We start from the raw sequence: 6,253 nt of genomic DNA, 5'->3' as shown, positions 1-6,253 counted from the left end.
ATTTGTGAATGTTAGAGCCTCATTTTCAACAGTGGAGCTATAAAGGTTGAAAAAAGATGATTATTTTGGAGAAAGTCTCATTAACATCAATATTTCCACTAAATAAGAGGCAAAAAAATATTTTGATAAAGGAAAAGYCTCTCAGACTCTGAGCCCGACAGCACCAAACTATTTATTAGACAGTTCATTTAATTTCACACAATTATCGCGGTAGAAGCCATTTGTTCATTAAATGCTTAATGAAACATATTTACCGTGTTTGATGTTTGTTGTAAATAACATATACTCACAAAGAACGAGATCATTAGTCCAAGTTTGTCGTTTATTGAACGTTCAGAAACTACAGTGGCTGTGAAGTGCCAAGGTAAAGGTAAACAAAGGTAAAACAACCCTAACAGGTGATAAACTCTAAACCACTTGCAAATTTTTACTGTCCGTCTCCGTCATTGAAGCACACCAATTGCCATGGCAACCTCATGTGCTCCACAAGCCGACCAGAGGTTATGTTAAAACATTCAGTCCGTTACAATATTAGGTTTTCAAGCTTGATATTTATTTTTGCGATTATTAATAAACGCTCCCCTGAACACAGCGGTGGTTGAGTAGTTAATTTTAAACTCCTGCTCTGTTATTCTGGTAATGGAACCGAAACGCACAGAATTGCTCAACATCTTGCTGAAACAATAATCACTGAGATTATTATTGTTGTTGGGCCATTAATTTGAACACCTTTTGTTGATTTTTTTGTTCTTTAATAAAGTTACGGATGTTTTGATAAGGAGTCAGAGAGGAGGACGTGCTGGTCTCAGTGTCCTGGCGGCGTTCAGTTGTCACCTAATGCCGAGATTGACTCAAAACCTTCCGTGATCGACGTATTTCAGCCCTGCTCTAGAAAAGCACAGACAGTTCAGAAACAATATGAAATGGGAAAAAAGGTATTCAATAACTGATTAAGTCGTCTTTTAGATTGTTTTTGAAAAACAATCTAAAATGGCCATGATTAGCCACTAATCATGGCTAATTAGTGAGGGCAGTCGCGGCTGCACAGTGAACCCACTGATTTTTTTTTTTTTTTTACAGCTGACAGCCGCTCCTCTCTCTTGCAGGTACTGCGTACCCCCGCTAATTCTTTTAGGGGTACGCAGTACCCTGCCGTACACCCTTACTTTCACCCCTGCATGTAACGTCATCACATGGCAATCAGCATGTCTGGATGCAAAAGGACTGAAATGACACCAAATTTCTCTTTTTAGCATTTTGTACATTCATCATAAACATATTTATAGTCAGCCTTTGTTTCTAGTAATGAATAAATATACTAAGGTGCCCAGTGCAGAAAAACTAAAATAATTATGGCAAAAAGAATACAATAACATTTAAAAAAGACAATAAATACAGCTGGAGGTATTTCTCACTCTTAACAGGCATTTTCTGCACCATTTCTGTCTCACTTTACTTTCCAGTAAGGTGCATCTACTTCCTGTATGGCACAAAAACCATAAAAACCAGTCAATCCTTTTATCGTGGGGATGGTTTTCTATTCTCACTGTTCATATCAAAGAATACTTTTTAAAAAATGTTTTTTTTATAAATAAAACTCTATTATGCAGTCTTTGACAGCTGTTAACCTGCCGGATCGCCAATCACTGAACAAACAACCAGCAGGCAAAAAGAGCGACAGGAGAGATATCACGTCATTTTTCTATGTTAGACAAATATAAAACAGGAAGCAAGGTGTCTTTTGGAAATGATGTTTCATTAACATGTTGCAGAAACTGAAAATGATCTCTGGAGGCAGACAGAAGATTTCAAAACATCATCCAGCCGTTTGATTTCATCCTTGATAAAAGTAAAGAATCAGAGAAGCTGTAATTAAATCCCTGAAGATATTTTAGTCTTCAGCAGCGAAGATTAAAACATCTCTATCACTGTTTAAAAGGCGATAGAAATACACACAAAACAAATAAACCATTCTGGTTTAACAGACATACATTTCTTGATTTTTTTTTTTTTTTTTTTTTGCTGCTTTTTTTCTGACTTTTTGCATTTCATTACTGTTTTTTTGTATTTTTTTTCTGTGGATGTTTGATTTTTGAACTCGTGTCCCTCCTTGAGAAAGTCATGACTCAGATTTTCCTTAGTTGCTAATAGCTCAACTGTTTGCTGAGGGGCTGCATGTATGATGAAGAAGAGTCTCATCGTAAGCTGAAGGATCATTCATCCATGTGTCGGTTCGACGCGAGAGGAGAGTTTCTGAAGCTCAATCGATCAGCAAATAGGCTGAAATGTATGTAAATGCTGCACCATCTGTTAGGCTACAGCTTTCACAAAGGCAAATAAACATCAGAGGACGTCAAATGAATCGTTTCACGGCCGTGCGGTATGAAAATGTTTTTAAAAGTGAACTCATTACTCTTCACCCATCAGTTATCTGAGCCAACCACTAGGTGGAGCTTTAGTACTGCTTGTCAGCGAAGAGCGACGCAACAGAGACGGAGAAACTTTTGTGGGTGATCTTCATTTACATAGGTTGGATTATTTTAAAAATAAATAAATAAAATAACTGATTATTTTAAAATTGTGAGGGTAACTCTCCCTCACTTAGCTGACTTTGGAAGACAAGCTTCATCTCTTCTGAATAGCGGCCCAAAAATATCACATAACAACTTTCAGATCAAGATTTTAATTCCCTAACAAAAGTTTTTATCTTTTTTAATCTTTTTTTTTTTCAAAATCTCTTTCTTACTGTTTATTCAATGTCACATGCTGTTTTTATTTTTTCTTTAATTATGTGAAGCACCTTGAAATGCCTTGCTGCTGAAATGTGCTATACAAAAATATTTTTGAAATACTGAAGACAGTCTTTTAAAGTTTAATTTGATTAAATTTCAAAACAAAAACACTTGGGTAACATTCACTCTTGCCTCCAAATCCACATTTATCTGTAAAACGATTCCATATCATGATTATTGAGGGAAATTTTATCACAATTGGTTTATCTTTAGCATCATTGTCACGATTATTATTGGTAGTGGCAGTATTTATAATAAGTTTATTATGTAATTTAGATTTTGATTTGTATTTACTATTTAATCACACTGTCACCATCCCACTCAAATACCTTCTGCTTTAATTGATGTCAGGGAGAAATTGAAGCCTGTATGCATCAAGCATTAGGTGTTTTATTTTTGCTGTTTTTTTTAAACCATTTTAATTAACTTATTCTGTTCTGATACTTTTACTGTGAAGGTTTTGTCTTACTCATGTTATTAATAATGGCACAAACGTGGTATTGCTTTGGCCGCTCAGCTGAGTGTGATCACACCCTTGGATACAGCGCTAGCAAACCAAACAAATGTGACAAACCAGACGACCCTAAAGAGCATCAACGTCCATCTAGATGTTCCTGAACATCTAGATAGTGACAGCTGGATGAGAGGGCTGCTTTGTTTTTTTAGTTTTTCATTTTAAAGTAGTGAGGAGGAAACATCTTTAAATCGCTGCCCTTTTACCGTTGGAAAGTCCAAAGTTTAGTGATGTAACACTTGTTTCTCTCACTGCCTTCTGCGTTTGCTGAGACAAAACTTTTCTGGAAAAGCCAAAAATCTGATTATTTTACAAGCTCAGTAGCTAAATATAGTTSTAATTGTGAATGCAAACGTGAATAATGCTGTAATTGTTTCATGGTAATCATTAAGCCAGTAAYCTATTTAATTCCTGCCGCATAAGCTGAGGTATTAAGAGGAATATCAATGAATTGCACCTGAGCAAGCACAAGAATCTGCAATTCATAGCATGTGCTTTGTAGAATATTTCATGATGGCTCTGCAGCTCATGAACATTTTCCGATCCTTCACAGTTTGAGATCGTTTCTTTGCCCACTCCTGCCTCTTTGTGTACTKTGATATCGGCTCAATCCTCTGTCCTTTTGTTGACTTTGGCCCTTGTTTGTCATTTTAGACGCTCATGAYGCAGTTTTGCGGTTCAAYGCGGCCCCTACAGAGGGATATGAGCATGATGTGGGAAACAAAACTACCATCCGCATCATCAACTCGCAGGTACGTCGAAATCTGAACTCAAATTGATTTGAAGGATTTTGAATTTCAGACTTGTGCAGTTCTCTAATTCACCTGAAAAGTATCTATATTGTACTTCTCAGAAAGGGCATTGTTGTTAAAACTGATTGAAATTCTCTCAGTCGATACAAAATACGACTCATTCAGGGTACGAGAAATTTTATTGTTGTAGATTGAAGGTGGAAGTTTAAGATTCCAGTCTGTAAAATGAAAGAACTTCAATTTGGGAGTTTATATCAATGCCAGTTTGTCATTCAGTATTTACTAAACAAAACTGAAAAGCTTTGTGGGATGGGCATTGACAAGTTTCTGTTTAAGAGCACACAGGAGTGTTAACACTCGGGAAAGACGTCAGAATTTACTTTAGAGGTGCAATTCAGGTTTTTTTCGCAATTTTTTTTTTACAAAAAAAAAAAAAACTTATAGAACTTTTTTAAATCAACTTGATGTCCATTATTTTACAAGAAGAAAGGTTATTCTTAAGTGAGAAACATTTAGATAGCTGCTAATCACCACAGAAGTGAACGTCTCAGTCARTTCACCCCAGGTTCAGGCCAGGCATGTTTGAGTAGGTTGCCAGGAGAAAACATCTCTTTTCTAAAATAAATATGGCAGTACATAAATTCACCAGAATACTTCTGGGTAAACTTGTTTGAGGTCGGAGTGGAGACGTCTGGAGACGAAACACAACGCCGATGTTTRGGDGGGDGGAGCAAATTAACAGCATATTTGCACAAATGCTTCATACCAGCTGTTCCAGTGAAGCAGATGTTGAATTTGAAATCTTCTGTTTGACAACAAACTTTTTAAAGATTTGCTTCAGTATCAGAGACTGATAGTCAAACACTCAATGTTTTCAGTTTTGTTAATGTTGACTCAGGCTACAGCTATTTGGATTTACACTGCATAACTTTTATGTTTTATATTGCTGTGAATTGGAGATGCACAGAGCCATTAGATCAGAATCAACACATTTTTTGCTTGATTGGTTTGGCAAAGACTAGATAATAGTTTTTTTTTTATTATTATTTTCTCTGTTTGAGTTTAACAAAAGCAGATAAAGGATAGAGAATACATACGTCTCTGGAAAAAAATTAAGAGACCACTTAAAATGATCAGTTTCTCTGATTTTACTTTTTCTAGGTATATGTTTGAGTAAGATGAACATTGTTCTTTTATTCTATGGCAACATGTCTCTGAAATTCCAAGCAAAAACRTAGTATTTATTTGCAGATGTTGCGGCACTTTCAGACTTCAAATAATGTAAAGAAAACAAGTTAATATTCATTTAGAAACAATACTAATGTTTTAACTCAGGAAGAGTTCAGAAACCAATATTTGGTGGAAAAACCATGAGGTTTTCAGTGGAGTTCAGTGCAGYGGGCTCTTAATTTTTTCCAGAACTCTATCTCGATACATTAATTATTTAGACTGCTTTTATAATTGATTACATTTCCTGGTAGATTCACAGTTGTTGTCTCTTTCAAAGAAAATGCTGCATATTTTAAATCCTGTTTGTGTTATAGTCCTTTAAAAAATGTCAAAATGTCAAAAAATGTCAGATCAGAACCCAAAGGAAACTGGAAATTGGTATCGGCAAGGAAAAGGTTGATCAGTCCATCTCTGGTATAAGTTTAAACAAAGGCAACTTGATCAATTATTTTGTTGTTTAAGCATTTGAATAAGTATGTTTGGCACAAAAAAGGCTMAAGGCAGCATTAAATAAAGTTWGGTATATGCGTAAGTAGACACCTAAATCATCATGTTTCCTCTTTACAGATTTTGGCGAACCCCAAGCATGAGTTCAACACGAGCTCCATCTATAAGAACATAAYGCTGGTGGCCTGGGATCCTGCGCCTTACACTGTCGACTTGCATAAGGTACGTACCCTGCAGAGGGCCGGTTGCTTATGCATCAGCGCCTTTAAAGGATTATAAATTCATAAACATCAATGCGGTGATGCGTGAATCATAGACTATAGAAAATCCAGCACGCATCTGATGAGTCTSACAGACTTCATAGAAATGTTCTCCTTCCTCGTCGCATTGCCAAGGTCACTTCAGACATGATATCTGAGTTTATAATTCCCAGAGAGAATCACACACACTCTCATGTTCTCGTCTGATCGCCGTGTGACTTTGAACGAGCTCCGATTTGTTTTTGCTTTAACTTTACC

This window comes from Poecilia reticulata, linkage group LG2, assembly GCF_000633615.1.
Source record: "Poecilia reticulata strain Guanapo linkage group LG2, Guppy_female_1.0+MT, whole genome shotgun sequence".
NCBI lineage: Eukaryota > Metazoa > Chordata > Actinopteri > Cyprinodontiformes > Poeciliidae > Poecilia > Poecilia reticulata.
Note: the sequence above shows the minus strand (reverse complement) of the source record.